The 19,986-nt window shown below is 39.3% G+C and overlaps 1 protein-coding gene and 1 long non-coding RNA gene across 3 annotated transcripts in view; one reads left to right on the top strand and one right to left on the bottom strand.

Annotated features, from left to right (window-relative positions):
• LOC125782180 (uncharacterized) overlaps positions 1–11,296 on the bottom strand; it is a 132,521-nt gene extending 121,225 nt beyond the window's left edge. Inside the window, exon 1 of the long non-coding RNA XR_007424762.1 lies at positions 11,213–11,296. This is a non-coding gene — a long non-coding RNA (uncharacterized LOC125782180). The remainder of the gene's footprint in view (positions 1–11,212) is intronic.
• dennd2b (DENN domain containing 2B) overlaps positions 1–19,986 on the top strand; it is a 137,681-nt gene that overhangs the window by 26,736 nt on the left and 90,959 nt on the right. The gene's annotated exons all lie outside the window — the stretch shown is intronic.

The following is a 19,986-nucleotide window of genomic DNA, read 5'->3' as shown; positions in this document are numbered from 1 at the left end:
TAGGTGGTTGCTAAGGCGTTGCTATAGTATGCTTGGTGGTTGCTATCACCATGGTGGAGGAGAGCATGATGCCAAGATGATGCATGAAAAAACTGTGATTAAAAACCAGGGTTGTTCCACCAAATATTGATTATTTCTGAATTTTAAAAACTTTATGAATATGAACTTGTTTTCTTTGCGTTATTTGAGTTTTTTGTTATTTCAGCCATTTCTCATTTTCTGTAAATAAATGCTCTAAATTAGAATATTTTTATTTGTAATTTGGGAGAAATGTTGTCTGTAGTTTATAGAATAAAACAACAATGTTCATTTTACTCAAACATAAACCTATAAATAGTAAAATCAGAGAATCTGATTCAGAAACTGAGCTGTGTATATATTTATATGTATGTAGGTATGATTGCCAGTGGAAATTGAACCAGATCAGTTTATTGAGTTTAGTGCAGTTTGCTGTTGTTCCAGTTTTAGTTCCAGTTGCACAATCTTCCTCAAACTGCAGAAATGCACTTTTCTCCATGTTTCCCAGCCGTGAGCAGCTGAGCGTCAGAGCAGAAATGGAATAAAAGGGTCTTAAAGAATTGGTTCCATCTGGCTGTCCGGTGGGGAGCTCTGGGAGCGAGGGATCGTGGGTATTGTTTGGGGAGAGTGTGCAGCTGCTGTGAGCTGTGACCGGCTGAGAAAGCTGCAGAGAAAAGGATTCAGATGGGGAGACGTTTCTGAGCTCGGCGAGGTCCAGCACCCCCCCGTCCCCCCGTCCCCTACCCTTCACGTCCCAAACACAACGACCCGGGCATTGAATCCAGAGTCAAAAGGAGACAGAAGACAGCTTCTTTGTTGGCTGTGGTTTGGTGGTGTAAGGGCTCGTCTCTGCCGGAGACGGAACTGTGAGCAGTTCATTAGCGGCACCAGGGATTCGTCCAGGTTGACCACTGTTTAAAAACCTCTCACTTTATTCAGGACGTCCAGACAGAACTCGCGTCCTCGCTCTTCTCAGTCTAAACAGGACAGGACTGGACGATGTCACCAGCAGGAACATCTACTGCAGACTCGAGTCCTGTTCAGCTAATGTGAGCCCTGATGAAGAACAGATGATGGTGGAAAGCTAAGACTCATTCCCTTTGCGCTAGAGCTGTAACGATTAGTCAATATAATCGACAATGTCGATTATTTAAATTTGTCGACTCAAATTTCGTTGTCGACTAATTGTTGATTTGTAACAGTACCACATTACACAAAGTGCTGAAGACAGAAGCGCCGCAGTGGGAGATAAATGTGTTTAAATGACTCATTCAAACAGTTTAAATTCAACTCAGTTTGTGTTTCCAAAAGTGCCCAAACACAACAGATTATATATTTACTCAGTAAATATCAGTACTTTCCACATTTAAACAACACCCAGACATTTAAATGCCTTTTAAACATCATGTTCAGCCATTTCTATTGTTTTTAGAGATGGAGGACACGGCAGAAACAATCGTCAGATTAGTCGTCTACCAAAATAATCATTAGTTGCAGCCCTAGTTTGCACCCCGTGCCTCTACCCTTCTGTTTTCTGCGAGGTAGATAACCCTGATTCTTGTTGGAATAGAGGGGTAGGGAGTCCTGATTATTTTTGTTGGGATAGAGCAGTCGGGTGTCTAGTTCATTCATGCTGGGATAGAGCAGTAGGGTTTCCTAATTCTTCTTTTTGGGATAGAGCAGTATAGTGTCCTAATTCTTCTTTTTGGGATAGAGCAGTAGGGTGTCTAGTTCGTTCATACTGGGATAGAGCAGTAGGGTTTCCTAATTCTTCTTTTTGGTATAGAGCAGTAGGGTGTCCTAATTCTTCTTTTTGGGATAGAGCAGTAGGGTGTCTAGTTCGTTCATACTGGGATAGAGCAGTAGGGTTTCCTAATTCTTTTTTTTGGGATAGAGCAGTAAGGTGTCTAGTTCGTTCATACTGGGATAGAGCAGTAGGGTTTCCTAATCCTTCTTTTTGGGATAGAGCAGTAGGGTGTCTAGTTCGTTCATACTGGGATAGAGCAGTAGGGTTTCCTAATTCTTCTTTTTGGGATAGAGCAGTAGGGTGTCTAGTTCGTTCATGCTGGGATAGAGCAGTAGGGTTTCCTAATTCTTCTTTTTGGGATAGAGCAGTAGGGTGTCCAGATTCTTCTTGTTGGAATAGAGGGGTAGGGAGTCCTGATTATTTTTGTTGGGATAGAGCAGTAGGTTGTCTAGGTCGTTCATGCTGGGATAGAACAGTAGGGTGTTACAGTTCTTGTTGGTATAGAGAGTAAGATCCTTTTTGTTGGGATAGAGCAGTACGGTGTTCCAGTTTCTTGTTGTTGGGATAGAGCAGAAGAATGTCCAGATTCTTCTTCTTGGGATAGACCAGTAGGGTTTCCTCTTTCTCTTGTTGTGATAGAGGGGTTGGGAGTCCCAATTCTTTTTGGAATAGAGGGGTAGGTTGTACCAATTCTTGTTGGCATAGAGGGGTAGGGTGTTCCAATTCTTTTTGGAATATAGGGGTAGGTTGTACCAATTCTTGTTGGGATAGAAGGGTAGGATGCCCTAACTCTTCTTGTTGCAAAAGAGCAGTAGGGTGTCCAGTTTCATCTTGTTGGGATAGAGGGGTACGGTGTTCCAGTTTCTTGTTTTTGGGATAGAGTGGTAGGATGTTTCTGATTCTTCTTGTTGGAATAGAGCAGTAGGGTGTTTCTGATTCTTCTTATTGGGATAGAGCAGTAAGGTGTCCCAATTCTTTTTTGGGGGGGGGTGTACCGATTCTTTTTGGAATAGAGGGGTAGTATGCCCTAATACTTCTTTGTTAGGATAGAGCAGTAGAGTTTCCTGATTCTCCTTGTTGGGATAGAGCAGTAGGGTGTCCTGATTCTCTTTGTTGGGATAGAGCAGTAGGGTGTCCTGATTCTCTTTGTTTGGATAGAGCAGTAGGGTGTCCTGATTTTTCTTCTTGGGAAGAAGGAGGGAAGACATTTGGAAACAGGGGGTAGGGTATAAATAAAGGATGGGATTGGGTCGATGGTAAGTATCTAAGTGTTTGTAAAGGGAATCCTCCGTATTTCAGTATTTACCCAGTAATCTAACCTCAGCTCTCACACAGTCCCGTCTGACTCTGAACTAAAGAACGATTGGCTGGATGGAGACGGATCTTCTCCAGAAGATGAATGGGTCTCCTGTGAATACTCGGACCGGTCCAGTTCAGCTCTGGATCTCCAGGGGTTCTGGTGTCTGGTCTGGGTTGAGAAGTGTTGTCTGTGCAGAGTTTACGGTTCTGCTCGGTGTGTTTTTAGCTGATGGAGAACTCAGTGTCAGGATTACAACCTCTCAACCTCATTCTACAAAATCACACCCTCCCCGTCCTCCTCTCTGTGCTCTATATAAATGCATGTGATGGACAGGGTAAATATTAGCTCATTCTGCTGATGGAGCTCTGCAGCAAGGACCAGTTACCCGTCAGTTCTTCTCCTGACCCGGAACATTCCACAGCGTGCGCTCCCGTAACAGAGTTGCTCAGATAGAGCGGGGTTTGTTTTAGTCGCTGATAAAGAGGTTTACTTTTTAACTCTTTTCTTCTCAAGGACCTTTTAAACAAAGAGCTTTTACTTTATCTGCCAAAAAAAACGAACACATTAAAACGAGCTGCGACTGATATCTGTAGAAACTGTAGTTTAAGACAATATCGCAAATATAGGTTAAGCAATAATGTATATATTGATATTTATTGCAGTAGGAAATGTTTTAATAAAGGTGATTAAACTGTTAAACACATTTTCTATCTTTTATCAATATATTGCCAAAAATCAGCAATTAATTCAGCTCGGAAAACAGTTGGCATTGCCAGCTAGCTGTTAATCATTTAAAATATTCATATTTGTATCTAATTTTTAATAATATGAAGCGGGTATATTAGGCTGGTATATTTTATGAGTACACAGCAACATATTTGAGTGTGGTTACTCTTTAAAATATATTTGAGTAGTGTGAAATCTCCTATAAATAACCTCTGGCATGTGTACTGGTTTCAAAACTGCTTAAAGTATAAAAGTTGAAGTAATGTAAGGAGAAAAAATAAAGCCATTTAGAACAAAAGCTTAGGCCACGCCCACAGAGTCCTATAGTGCACTATTACCCCCCCCCCCTCCCCCTCCCCAAAACACATTTTACTAAAAGCTATAATGAGTATAATGTTAAAATATTAAAATGTTAAAGTTGATAATATAATTTGGGATTTTGCACTAGGCTGTTCACTAGTGTTTCAGCTGCATATATGCCCCATTGTACATGAATGTATTTTATTTAGTAGAATGTAAATATATTAAATATATTTAGCTTTAATTGAGATGTTTCAAGATTATATAATATTATATAAGACCAATTGGTACTTTTGGGACACAGTGTGGGCAGTGTTGCAGAAGGGGTACCCACTATATTCACTGCACGCTACTGGTTTTAAATAAGACTCATCCAGGTCTTGCTTTCAGCTTTCAGTAAGTACTTTTCTTCACTGGAGAACTTTTTCTGAAAACATTTATACGGTTCTCTTCGTTATAGTGAACGGATCGGGGAGCAGCGAGTGAACACAGATCAAATGGACCGAAATATTACCAAAATATTCCAGGCTCCAGATTGGCAGGCGCTGGAAAAATAAAGATAAAGCTGTGGTAGAACAGCGCCGAAAGAATAAATACTCTTTCTTCTCTGATTCAAACACAGCGCGTTCAGATGGAACTGTTTTTTTAAATGAGGCTGAATATTTTTATTGAGCTGCTGAAGGACGAACAGCTGTATAAATACAGTCCACTGCTCTGGGAAATATATTACACCATTAAATCATCTCTATCACTGAGCCTGAAGCTCAAATCCAGCACCAGTTCAGAGTTAAGATCACCAAAACCCACCGCAACACTTTCCACTGCCCTGCCTCTCAACACTAGTTTCTGAATCAGTTTCTGAATCAGTTTCTCTGATTTTGCTATTTATAGGTTTATGTTTGAGTAAAATGAACATTGTTGTTTTATTCTATAAACTACAGACAACATTTCTCCTAAATTCCAAATGAAAATATTAAAATATTGTAATTTAGAGCATTTATTTACAGAAAATAGATACACGAGAAATGGCTGAAATAACAAACAAACAAACAAAAAAAACGATCCAGAGCTTTCAAACAAGTTAATATTCATAAAGTTTTAAGAGTTCAGAAATAATCAATATTTGGTGGAATAACTCTGGTGGTTTTTAATCACAGTTTTTTTTTCATGCATCTTGGCATCATGTTCTCCTCCACCAGTCTTACACACTGCTTTTGGATAACTTTATGCCGCTTTACTCCTGGTGCAAAAATTCAAGAAGTTTGGTAAAATCAAAGAAACTCATCATTTTTTCCAGAGCTCTATATATTTATTATTGGAGTATGCTATTTTAAAAGTTAAAAGTTTTGGACACATATTAAATTCAGTGTTTTGTCATTATTTTGAAATGTTCCTCATTGTAGATTAATACTAAAACTTATCACTCAAACTATGAAGAAAAAAATAAATATGGAATTATTTTAGAAACAAAAAAGTGTTGAACAAACCAGAATATGTTTTATATATAAGATTCTTCAAAGTAGCTCCTTTTGGTTTAGCTCATCAGTTTTACACGTCTCTGCTGGATTTTCTCAGTCTGTTTTATGAGGAAACAGCTGAAGTGATCCACATTATTAAGGAACACATAAGGAATCCTATAGTAACTTAAAATGGGTTAAAAGTGTTGTTAACTTGTGGTTTCTGAGGCTGGAAACTCTGATAAACTTATATTTACAAAAGAGAAAACTCTCGCTCTTTTATTCTTTCCTGGGGCGGTCCTGATGAGTGCCAGTTTCATCATTATAATGTTTTTGATTGTCTTTACGGTGAAGTTCTTGAAATTCTTATTTTCAGATTGACTGACTTTTTTTTAGTCATTTGTTTTCTTTACTTAGGCTAGGTTCACATTATAAGCAACGTTGCTCAAGATCAGATCAGATTTTTCTGTCTTGTCGGTTCACAAAAACCCTCATATTAGAGAGAGGAGAGACTCGTAGCTTTATAAAGGGAAATGGATGAGTTAGCAGCTCATATGTGGAGCATCTTTTACTGGAGTGGGGAGTAAACAGCTGCTCTGAAGTTCATGCTCAGGTCCAGGAGGTGAAGAAAAAAGGACAGGTGGTTTGCTTTTGCTGTTTTTTTTTTGCAGCTATAGCTGCACAGCTGCACCAAGAGATACAGTTTGGGTATGAGAGAGAAGCACATAGCGCTAATGCTAATGCGTAAGGCCAAGGAGACGGATGAATTCAGATTTGGCCGTTCACATTCATGTTGCATGTCCGTGGATCGGATGCGTATCGGATTTAGGAGCACGTATGAAAGTGACGCAAATCTGATTTTAATAAAACAGCCATGAAAAAATCAGATTTGAGTCACTTCAGCCTGATAATGTGAACGTAGCCTAAGTTGAGTAGATGTTGCTTCTCATAATCTGGATTAGAACATTACTCAAATATTTACTATTCACTGTATGTGTACCTTTTTGTTTATAAAACAATTCCCTTTGTTTTTCTTTATAGTTTGGATGAGTTTAGTATTAATCTACAATGCAGAACATTTTAATATGATGAAAAAACACTGAATTTAACCTGTGACCAAACTTTTAACTGATGCTATATTGGGCGTGTGCCATATTGTATCGTACGCAATTATATTGCCAACATTTTTGATTATCATGAATGATATTTTACCCTGGAATATTATATTATTATCACATCAGGGTACTACTTTTTTTTTTTTTTTTTACTGTTTTTAGCGAAAGAAAGTTAGCGGCTAATGCTAATGCTGCCCCAGCTGTGCTAGTTTAGGGTTATCAGCAGGCTACAGGCCAATATACTCGCTTCTGAACAGCGAAATGGCTAGTGCTTAGCGCGGTTAGCGGCTAATGCTAATGCTGCTCCAGCCTTAGTGCTGGAGAGACTTTAACTGGCTGAATTTCCTGTATAACTCTGTACTTCAGTGGAGTGTCTTTACTGCTCATTAATACCTGACTGATAGAATTCATACATAAGGAGCACCGGATTATAAACAGCTCTGATGAATTTTTGGGAAATTCAAGGATTTTAAGTGCAGATTATAGTGCGAAAATATGGTAAACTAATAATAAAATATTGATACTCTTTTTTGTTTTAAATCGCCAACACACAGGCCTGCTGGTATATAATTTTATTTATCAGTATGAGCAGTGATGACTCTCCTGAAGCTGGAACAGAAGACTTGGCAGGAGTTTCTGTTTATAAACAGGTTTTTCTGAATTGGCCGTGGTGGTAAATCTCTGGATTCACAGCTCCAGTTACTCGACCTGCAGGCTGCAGCACGCTGCTCAATACACAATCAGGCAAAACCAGTTCAGGAATATTGATTTGGACAGAACTGTGCTGAAATAAAAATAAATCTGAGTGAAGCTTTTTAATAAACACCACATTTATTCTGTTTACACATGAAGATTCCTAATTACAAAAATAGTTTATTCAGGTCTACTAGTGCATCTCAAAAAAATGAGAATATCATTGAAAAAAGTTACTTTATTTCAGTAATTCAGTTGAAAATGTGGAACTCATATATTATAAATATGTATTACTGTATTTTTCGCACTATAAGGAACAGCGGATTATATGGCGCACTGTCATTAAACATCTATTTTCTGGTCTGTTTTTATACATAAGGCACATTTTATGCGACACTAGTAAGGAACAGGGGTGTTGTCATATTTTTCTTTAAGATAAGTTTAGTTAAGTAAACAAAACTGTAATTCTTAAAAAAACAAGGGCTGGATGTTAATTTACACAGATTTCTCTCCTGAAAACTGTTTATTTGGGTGAGTGAAGCTCCTCCGTTTATCTACAGTAAGCTTAGATTTCCAGATTTCCACTGAAGCTGGTGCATTAGTATTAGTGGCTAACTGCTAGCGGCTAATGCTAATGCTGCTCCAGCAGTGCTAGCCAGGGTTAGCTAGCAAAAGGCTACAGTCCGAAAATACTATACACTACCTCTGAACGGCAAAAGATGCAAAAGATATAGCTCTTAGAGTGGTTAGCAGCTAATGCTAATACTGCTGGACAACTGAACTGAAACTCCTGTATAATGCTTTACTTTAGTGGAGTTGTTTTAAGAGTTTTATCTCTTGTGCTGAGTAAAGATTCTGTACCGAACTGTTTAGGACTGGATCTGGAATCGTCTCAGAGACGAAAGAAACTTTTCTCCGAGCTGTGGATTGAATGTATAATTCCATTTGTCTCCTTTTTTTAACTGCTGTTTCCTGTTGTTTTTCTATTTTACTCAGATAAAAACACTCATACAGTAAGGAACAGCAGCAGGAGCTCCTCAGATAAAGTGATGTTCTCATTTATCTCCAGACAGAACAAAGCGAGACAAGCGTTAGCGTTTTGACTCTGCGGAGCTTAGCTATTATTACTCAAGCATGTTAGCTTGCTATGCTAACTGACTAGCATTAGCTAGCGAGCTATATCTACTTCTTTCTTTGGTGGTGCTATTCTACACAGTCAGTATACATGAAACATTGTGCAGCTGTAATGCTTATGCATTAAAAATAGCATGAATATGAATATTAGTGCTGCTCGAATAGCATATAAATGCAATTTTTTCATGCCGTATCTATAATTAATCACATAATACATGCATTATAATTTTTATTACAGTGTAATACAGAGGATATACTGTTTCATGCTGTAGGATCATGTGTTCTTCTCAGCCGTCTGAACCGTACAGAGCTTTCATTTTCAGAAAAGTGAAGAACAATCCCTTCTTTCAGAGATAAATATCTGCAGCAGGAAGCGCGGGGCTCCACCTGATTGGCTGGAATTTATCAGCACCGTGGAGATGATGCAGAAGGAAGACAACACAGAACCAATATCCAACCCTAACTGGAACATGAGTCATACCGTATAAACACAAAACATGATAAATTGTGATCTTAGGAGCAGATTATAGGGATTATAACGGTAATCTAAACACGTCGGACTGAAAGTGACTGAAAGTGACTCACGATTCTGAGGAGATTTGTTTCAGGAAGGAGAGCAAAAAGATTCGTATTTGTAATTGGAAGGAAAAAAGGAGATACAAACACAACACAGTCATGCACCATAGGATGGATCAGTTATATACTACTGTATAAACTCAAGCATGTAAATAACCATGTAATTATAAGGCGAATGACTATAAGGCGCGATTATTTAGTGCGACACTAGTAAGGAACAGGGGTGTCGCCATGTTTTCCTTCTAACTCAGCAGATCTCACCGCTGGGTGACTTGGAAAGCTAAGCTAAGTAAACAAAACGTAATTTTAACAAGTGCTGGTTATTAAAGTAGATCTCTGGTGTAAAATGGACTTTTATTGTAGTAAAACATGATAAAAGTTCTTATCTTTGATGAATAGCACACCTCCGTTCTCCCACAGCGTTCAGAGATCCAGAAATTTAACAGTTTATCCAACAAACACCCTTCAGACTGGGAGATATGGGGCATAATTTACCCTGATAAATCACTTTTTACACCGTTATCCAGCTCAAAGTAGCTCCACATCTCTTTACTAGAATCCAGAGAGTCCTGACATTTAAAACGAGGCATTAATAACTTAAAAAGTGCAGAAGAAGCTCATTAAAAACACTGGTTACATCCCATAACGCTACTAGCTTCAGCTCTGAGCGCCGCCATCTTTGTATTGATAATGTCATAGACACACACATATATATATATATATATATATATATATATATATATATATATATATATGTCTATTTGGGTTTATTTGGGTGAGTAAAGAGCTTCAGTTTATTTACAATCAGCTTAGATTTCCAGATTTCCACTAAGGCTGGGTGCAGCAGCATTAGCATTAGCAGCTAATCGTTCGCACTAGCTGCCTGACAGCGCTACACTGAGGAACCCTGAGTGTTCTGGTAAGGCAGGATGATATTAGCTAGCGGTTTGTCCCACGTAGATTGTTTTAACACGGTAAACACACAGACTACAGTCTGATATTACTCGCCTCTGAACTGTGAAAGAGCTAGTGCTTAGCGCAGTTAGCGGGTAATGCTAATGCTGCTCCAGCAGTGCTAGCCAGGGTTAGCAGCAGGCTACACACTGATAATACTTACCTCTGAATGGCGAAAGAGCTAGTGCTTAGCACCGTTAGCAGCTAATGCTAATAGATGATTGTGACATTCTGGATCATTGACTTCTGTTACAAATCTGACAAAATTCTTGTATTTTTTAATATCTCAGTTAGGGGTGTGCCATATCATATCATATCATATCATATGCAATAATATAATGTCATTTTCATTTAGTTGCAGTAGTGTATTCTTGAAATATTTTTTCTAATTCAGTTTTGTCATATCGCCAAGAGTATCGTTATCGCGAAAATACCATAAAATATCATGATATTATTTTAGGTCCATATCGCCCACCCCTACTACAGAGTCAGGCCAGCTTTTACAGAGATTTAGCGAGATAAGGGCGAACAACAAACAGTCAGATCAGGGCAGAGCGCAGGACAGAGTGGACGAGTGAACCCCGGGTCAGATCATAAATGAAGATTCATGTTCATCCTGCAGCTCTGAAACAGGAAATAGCTGAGGAGAAGGAATGCCGTCGCTGCTCCTTCGGCTCTGCAGGGCTTTAGACTCTTTACTCCATACAAACACTTCCTGTAAACAAGCTTCAGCTCTCAGCACCTATTAACCCGGCTCTCTCACTGACCTCCTCATAAACCACAACACTGACTTCTGTTAGCGTAGCGGCAACGGCTAACGCTCCACTTCCAGTGATGAGTCCATCACTACACACCTCCAAACTTCATGTAGCTTCAGAGTCCATCACTACACACCTCCAAACTTCATGTAGCTTCAGAGTTCATCATCACTACACACCTCCAAACTTCATGTAGCTTCAGAGTTCATCATCACTACACACCTCCAAACTTCATGTAGCTTCAGAGTTCATCATCACTACACACCTCCAAACTTCATGTAGCTTCAGAGTTCATCATCACTACACACCTCCAAACTTCATGTAGCTTCAGAGTTCATCATCACTACACACCTCCAAACTTCATGTAGCTTCAGAGTTCATCATCACTACACACCTCCAAACTTCATGTAGCTTCAGAGTTCATCACTACACACCTCCAAACTCCATGTAGCTTCAGAGTTCATCATCACTACACACCTCCAAACTTCATGTAGCTTCAGAGTTCATCACTACACACCTCCAAACTTCATGTAGCTTCAGAGTTCATCACTACACACCTCCAAACTTCATGTAGCTTCAGAGTTCATCATCACTACACACCTCCAAACTTCATGTAGCTTCAGAGTTCATCATCACTACACACCTCCAAACTTCATGTAGCTTCAGAGTTCATCACTACACACCTCCAAACTTCATGCAGCTTAATTTGGTACAAAATTGTACATCACAATGCAAATTTTAGTTTTGACATACTTTTTGAACTGGTTTGATGACGTTAGTGTTTAACTCCGGATGAGCTGAATGTTTAGGATACTGAACTCCTTCCTCTCAAGATTTCATCTTCCTCCCACAGGAAAAAGCATTTTACAGTATATCCCAATTCTGCTCTCAATTTAAACTTTACACATGCATCTAAACTACATGCAAACAATTAGGAATTACAGATACATTCTATACATATTAAATAAATAAAAGACATTTCTAAACGTTTCTATTAACACCAGTTTTTGAAGTTTCTTTTTCATGTCAAAAATGTTATTGTGGGGGCTGCCGCTATGATCAGGAGATCGCCAGTTCGAGTCCTGACCGTGCAACTTGCCATCAGCTGCCGAAGTCCTGAGAGAGCACAGTTGTCCTTGCTCTCTCTGGGTGGGTACAGTACAGTAGATGGCGCTCTCTCTTTCCCCTCATCACTCCTAGGGTGATGTGGATCAGCACAAAGCTGCGTCTGTGAGCTGATGTATCAGAACCGAGTCGCTGCGCTTTCCTCAGAGCATTAGCGCTGTGATGCTAATCAGCAAAAAGGTTCAAAAAGAGGTGGAGTCTGACTTTACATGTGTTGGAGGAGGCGTGTGAGGGTGATGTTTTTTGGGCTGAATGATGGTTTTTGGGCTGAATGATGGGATTTGGGCTGAATGATGTTTTTTGGGCTGAATGATGGTTTTTAGGCTGAATGATGGGATTTGGGCTGAATGATGTTTTTTGGGCTGAATTATGGTTTTTAGGCTGAATGATGGTTTTTGGGCTGAATGATGGTGTTTGGGCTGAATGATGGGATTTGGGCTGAATGATGGGATTTGGGCTGATTGATGGTTTTTGGGCTGAATGATGGTTTTTGGGCTGAATGATGGAATTTGGGCTGAATGATGGTTTTTAGGCTGAATTATGGGATTTAGGCAGAATGATGGGATTTGAGCTGAATGATGGGATTTGAGCTGAATGATGGGATTTGAGCTGAATGATGGGATTTGGGCTGAATGATGGGATTTGGGCTGAATGATGGGATTTGGGCTGAATGATGGTTTTTAGGCTGAATGATGGGATTTGAGCTGAATGATGTTTTTTGGGCTGAATGATGGTTTTTGGGCTGAATGATGGGATTTGAGCTGAATGATGTTTTTTGGGCTGAATGATGGTTTTTGGGCTGAATTATGGTTTTTGATCTGAATTATGGGATTTAGGCAGAATGATGGTTTTTGATCTGAATTATGGGATTTAGGCAGAATGAGGGTTTTTGAGCTGAATGATGGAATTTGGGCTGAATGATGTTTTTTAGGCTGAATGATGGGATTTGGGCTGAATGATGGTTTTTGGGCTGAATTATGGTTTTTGATCTGAATTATGGGATTTAGACAGAATGATGGTTTTTGATCTGAATTATGGGATTTAGGCAGAATGATGGTTTTTGAGCTGAATGATGGAATTTGGGCTGAATGATGGTTTTTAGGCTGAATGATGGGATTTGGGCTGAATGATGTTTTTTGGGCTGAATGATGTTTTTTGTGCTGAATAATGGGATTTGGGCTGAATGATGGGATTTGGGCTGAATGATGGGATTTGGGCTGAATGATGGTTTTTGGGCTGAATGATGTTTTTTGGGCTGAATGATGGGATTCGAGCTGAATGATGGTTTTTGGGCTGAATGATGGTTTTTGGGCTGAATGATGGGATTTGGGCTGAATGATGGGATTTGAGCTGAATGATGGGATTTGGGCAGAATGATGGTTTTTGGGCTGAATGATGGGATTTGGACTGAATGATGGTTTTTGGGCTGAATGATGGGATTTGGACTGAATTATGGTTTTTGGGCTGAATGATGGGATTTGGGCTGAATGATGGTTTTTGGGCTGAATGATGGTTTTTGGGCTGAATGATGGGATTTGGGCTGAATGATGGGATTTGGGCTGAATGATGGTTTTTGGGCTGAATGATGGGATTTGGACTGAATGATGGTTTTTGGGCTGAATGATGGGATTTGGACTGAATGATGGTTTTTGGGCTGAATAATGGTTTTGGGGCTGAATGATGGTTTTTGAGTTGAATGATAAGATTTGGGCTGAATTATGTTTTTTGGACTGAATGATGTGGTTTTTGGGCTGTATGATGGTGTTTGGGCTGAATGATGGTTTTTGGGCTGAATGATGGGATTTGGGCTGAATGATGGGATTTGGGCTGAATGATGGTTTTTGGACTGAATTATGTTTTTTGGCTGAATGATGGTTTTTGGGCTGAATGATGTTTTTTGGGCTGAATGATGGGATTTGGGCTGAATGATGGGATTTGAGCTGAATGATGGTTTTTGGGCTGAATGATGGGATTTGGGCTGAATGATGGTTTTTGGGCTGAATGATGGTTTTTGGGCTGAATGATGGTTTTTGGGCTGAATGATGGTTTTGGGGCTGAATGATGGTTTTTGAGTTGAATGATGGTTTTTGGGCTGAATGATGTTTTTTGGGCTGAATGATGGGATTTGGGCTGAATGATGGTTTTTGGGCTGAATGATGGGATTTGGACTGAATGATGGGATTTGGGCTGAATGATGGGATTTGGGCTGAATGATGTTTTTTGGACTGAATGATGGTTTTTGGGCTGTATGATGGTGTTTGGGCTGAATGATTGTGTTTGGGCTGAATGATGGTTTTTGGGCTGAATGATGGTTTTTGGGACGAATAATGGTTTTTGGGCTGTATGATTGTTTTTGTGCTGAATGATGGGATTTGGGCTGAATGATGGTTTTTGGACTGAATTATGTTTTTTGGGCTGAATGATGATTTTTGGGCTGAATGATGTTTTTTTGGGCTGAATGATGTTTTTTGGGCTGAATGATGGGATTTGGGCTGAATGATGTTTTTTGGGCTGAATGATGTTTTTTGGGCTGAATGATGGGATTTGGGCTGAATGATGGGATTTGGGCTGAATGATGTTTTTTGGGCTGAATGATGGTTTTTTGGGCTGAATGATGTTTTTTGGGCTGAATGATGGGATTTGGGCTGAATGATGGGATTTGGGCTGAATGATGGGATTTGGGCTGAATGATGGTTTTTGGACTGAATGATGGTTTTTTGGCTGAATGATGTTTTTTTGGGCTGAATGATGGGATTTGGGCTGAATGATGGGATTTGGGCTGAATGATGGTTTTTTGGGCTGAATGATGTTTTTTGGGCTGAATGATGGGATTTGGGCTGAATGATGGGATTTGGGCTGAATGATGGTTTTTGGGCTGAATGATGGTTTTTGGACTGAATGATGGGATTTGGGCTGAATGATGGTTTTTTGGCTGAATGATGTTTTTTTGGGCTGAATGATGGGATTTGGGCTGAATGATGGGATTTGGGCTGAATGATGGTTTTTGGGCTGAATGATGGTTTTTGGACTGAATGATGGGATTTGGGCTGAATGATGGGATTTGGGCTGAATGATGGTTTTTGGGCTGAATGATGGTTTTTGGGCTGAATGATGGTTTTTGGGACGAATAATGGTTTTTGGGCTGAATGATGGTTTTTGAGTTGAATGATAAGATTTGGGCTGAATGATGTTTTTTGGACTGAATGATGTGGTTTTTGGGCTGTATGATGGTGTTTGGGCTGAATTATGGTTTTTGGGCTGAATGATGGGATTTGGGCTGAATGATGGGATTTGGGCTGAATGATGGTTTTTGGACTGAATTATGTTTTTTGGCTGAATGATGGTTTTTGGGCTGAATGATGTTTTTTGGGCTGAATGATGGGATTTGGGCTGAATGATGGGATTTGAGCTGAATGATGGTTTTTGGGCTGAATGATGGTTTTTGGGCTGAATGATGGTTTTTGGGCTGAATGATGGTTTTGGGGCTGAATGATGGTTTTTGAGTTGAATGATGGTTTTTGGGCTGAATGATGTTTTTTGGGCTGAATGATGGGATTTGGGCTGAATGATGGTTTTTGGGCTGAATGATGGGATTTGGACTGAATGATGGGATTTGGGCTGAATGATGGGATTTGGGCTGAATGATGTTTTTTGGACTGAATGATGGTTTTTGGGCTGTATGATGGTGTTTGGGCTGAATGATTGTGTTTGGGCTGAATGAAGGTTTTTGGGCTGAATGATGGTTTTTGGGACGAATAATGGTTTTTGGGCTGTATGATTGTTTTTGTGCTGAATGATGGGATTTGGGCTGAATGATGGTTTTTGGACTGAATTATGTTTTTTGGGCTGAATGATGATTTTTGGGCTGAATGATGTTTTTTTGGGCTGAATGATGTTTTTTGGGCTGAATGATGGGATTTGGGCTGAATGATGTTTTTTGGGCTGAATGATGTTTTTTGGGCTGAATGATGGGATTTGGGCTGAATGATGGGATTTGGGCTGAATGATGGGATTTGGGCTGAATGATGTTTTTTTGGGCTGAATGATGGTTTTTTGGGCTGAATGATGTTTTTTGGGCTGAATGATGGGATTTGGGCTGAATGATGGGATTTGGGCTGAATGATGGGATTTGGGCTGAATGATGGTTTTTGGACTGAATGATGTTTTTTTGGGCTGAATGATGGGATTTGGGCTGAATGATGGGATTTGGGCTGAATGATGGTTTTTTGGGCTGAATGATGTTTTTTGGGCTGAATGATGGGATTTGGGCTGAATGATGGGATTTGGGCTGAATGATGGTTTTTGGGCTGAATGATGGTTTTTGGACTGAATGATGGGATTTGGGCTGAATGATGGTTTTTTGGCTGAATGATGTTTTTTTGGGCTGAATGATGGGATTTGGGCTGAATGATGGGATTTGGGCTGAATGATGGTTTTTGGGCTGAATGATGGTTTTTGGACTGAATGATGGGATTTGGGCTGAATGATGGGATTTGGGCTGAATGATGGTTTTTGGGCTGAATGATGGTTTTTGGGCTGAATGATGGTTTTGGGGCTGAATGATGGTTTTTGAGTTGAATGATGGTTTTTGGGCTGAATGATGGGATTTGAGCTGAATGATGGTTTTTGGGCTGAATGATGGGATTTGGACTGAATGATGGGATTTGGGCTGAATGATGGGATTTGGGCTGAATTATGTTTTTTGGACTGAATGATGTTTTTTGGGCTGTATGATGGTGTTTGGGCTGAATGATGGTGTTTGGGCTGAATGATGGTTTTTGGGCTGAATGATGGTTTTTGGGACGAATAATGGTTTTTGGGCTGTATGATTGTTTTTGTGCTGAATGATGGGATTTGGGCTGAATGATGGTTTTTGGACTGAATTATGTTTTTTGGGCTGAATGATGATTTTTGGGCTGAATGATGTTTTTTTGGGCTGAATGATGTTTTTTGGGCTGAATGATGGGATTTGGGCTGAATGATGTTTTTTGGGCTGAATGATGTTTTTTGGGCTGAATGATGTTTTTTGGGCTGAATGATGGGATTTGGGCTGAATGATGGGATTTGGGCTGAATGATTTTTTTTGGGCTGAATGATGGTTTTTTGGGCTGAATGATGTTTTTTGGGCTGAATGATGGGATTTGGGCTGAATGATGGGATTTGGGCTGAATGATGGGATTTGGGCTGAATGATGGTTTTTGGGCTGAATGATGGGATTTGGGCTGAATGATGGTTTTTGGACTGAATGATGGTTTTTTGGCTGAATGATGTTTTTTTGGGCTGAATGATGGGATTTGGGCTGAATGATGGGATTTGGGCTGAATGATGTTTTTTGGGCTGAATGATGGTTTTTTGGGCTGAATGATGTTTTTTGGGCTGAATGATGGGATTCGGGCTGAATGATGTTTTTTGGGCTGAATGATGGTTTTTTGGGCTGAATGATGGTTTTTTGGGCTGAATGATGGGATTTGGGCTGAATGATGTTTTTTGGGCTGAATGATGGTTTTTGGACTGAATGATGGGATTTGGGCTGAATGATGGGATTCGGGCTGAATGATGGTTTTTGGACTGAATGATGGGATTTGGGCTGAATGATGGGATTTGGGCTGAATGATGTTTTTTGGGCTGAATGATGTTTTTTTGGGCTGAATGATGGGATTTGGGCTGAATTATGTTTTTTGGGCTGAATGATGGTTTTTGGGCTGAATGATGTTTTTTTGGGCTGAATGATGGGATTTGGGCTGAATGATGTTTTTTGGGCTGAATGATGGTTTTTGGGCTGAATGAATTTCTAGCACAGTAATAAAATCCCGGCTCTAAACCTCAGCAGGGATTTTGTGATGGATTTTGTTTACAGTGAGATCACTGGATTTTCCACTGCGTGAGAGTCGTGTTTAATGGGTTTACACAGTCCTTCAGTACCAACTCTAACCGATGACATCACAGCCCTTCATCAGCGAGAGTGGGGAGGAATTCAGCCTGATGAAAGCTGGGATAAAAGATTATTTGCAAACAGAGAGCCGTGCCAGAAGCTGAGCCCCGGCGTTTCTCCAGCCTCTGCTGGGAGTCGGTGTTTCTGCTGTTCTTCAGCCATGTTTTAACAGAACAGCCAAAAGTAACAGGACAGACCAGTCTCTGAGCTCATTAAACAGCCCAGCGTTCGCATTTTCCCATGAACAGTTACGCTTAATGGATTACAAAATACTTACAAATGTTTTTTTCCTGGTAGAAGTCAGTTTTACAATGCAGTAAAAAAAGTATTCATACCCCTTAAGCACTTAAAATGATGAGTTTCTTTGATTTTACCAAATTAAAAACCTGTGGAATATAATCAAGAGGAAGATGGATGATCACAAACCATCAAACCACCAAACTGAACTGCTTGAATTTTTACACCAGGAGTAAAGCAGCATAAAGTTATCCAAAAGCAGTGTGTAAGACTGGTGGAGGAGAACATGATGCAAAGATGCATGAAAAAAACTGTGATTAAAAACCAACCAGGGTTATTCCACCAAATATTGATTATTTCTGAACTCTTAAAACTTTATGAATATGAACTTGTTTTCTTTGCATTATTTGAGGTCTGAAAGCTCTGCATCTTTTTTTGTTATTTCAGCCATTTCTCATTTTCTGTAAATAAATGCTCTAAATGAGAATATTTTTATTTGGAATTTGGGAGAAATGTTGTCTGTAGTTTATAGAATAAAACAACAATGTTCATTTTACTCAAACATAAACCTATAAATAGCAAAATCAGAGAAACTGATTCAGAAACTGAAGTGATCTCTTCATTTTTTTTTCCAGAACTGTACTAAGCTGTCCAGAGCAAACTAAAACAAACTTGCAATGTTATGTAAAACTATTTTGTTTTATGTGTTGGTCTTTCAAATGTAATGTATGTATTTTTTTTTTGGGGAAAAAAGTGAATTTTCCTAATTGAATCATTACCTATTAGAGGTAAGAAACACCATTGCAGTAAATATTGATAGAATAATTAGAAATTATCAGAAATTATTCAATCAACTCTATTATTATAGAGTTAGTAATGAAATATTCACACTGAGAAGAACCTGAGAACCTGAGTATTTAAATAGAATCAGAGAACACACCAGATAAACTGATAGCTCAGACCAGAGACACCTAATTAGAGAAGCAGCCAAGAGGCCCATGATCACTCTGGAGGAGCTGCAGAGATCCACAGCTCAGGTGGATCAGGAGAATCTGTCCACAGGACAACTATAAGTTGTGTACGCCACAAATCTGGAATTAATGGAAGAGAAGCAAGAAGAAAACAAATTTTGAAAGCAAGCCATAATAGTACAGATGGGACCGATCCGACACAATATCGGTACAGCTAAAGTTACTCAGTTACTCAATATTGGTGTAATTTAATGAATCGGATAACCTTCTGTAACATTAACACAAAACGTTAACACGATCCAGATTCCAGTTCCACAGTTTACCCTGAACCCCCAGCAGCTTCAGTCTGCGCCTGACTGAGTAAATTTAGCTGTTTATCTAAAAAAAATGTAGAAAAACAGCTACAGACTACAGACTGGACTAAACTATAGTCATAATCCACATATCCTATAAAACCACAGCATCTACAAACACTAACAAGCACAAACACACCCATCTGTTATTAAACACAGAGATTAATATAGTTCAGAAATACAGTTAGCATCGCCAGTTAGCTGTTAGCCATTGCAGCTAATCCACTACGCTACCTGTCTCCTGCGCAACCAGTGCAAAAAAATAGTCTAGAGCCCTGAAATTAATATTTAACATATTTAATATTTAACTTTTTTATATTTAATAAACAATAAAATATTTAATTTGAAAGAAAATTATTGTGTGTTTGGATATAAAGTGTGTCAAATAAATGACTTTTAAATGCATTTCATTAAATGTGCTTGTGTAAACTCTTCAAAGAGCTGTGTATCTGTTTTAGCCTCATTATGTAATCTTAATCATAGTACTTATAAAAAACTAAAAGTATCGGTATGTGTATCGGTATCGGCAGTTTTATATCAGTTTTATATCGGAATTGGATCGGAGCTGAAAAAAGTGGATCATCCCAGTA

The sequence above is a fragment of the Astyanax mexicanus genome, chromosome 16 (genome assembly GCF_023375975.1).
Source record: "Astyanax mexicanus isolate ESR-SI-001 chromosome 16, AstMex3_surface, whole genome shotgun sequence".
Lineage (NCBI taxonomy): Eukaryota > Metazoa > Chordata > Actinopteri > Characiformes > Acestrorhamphidae > Astyanax > Astyanax mexicanus.
Note: the sequence above shows the minus strand (reverse complement) of the source record. Positions and strands in the feature narration are given on the sequence as shown.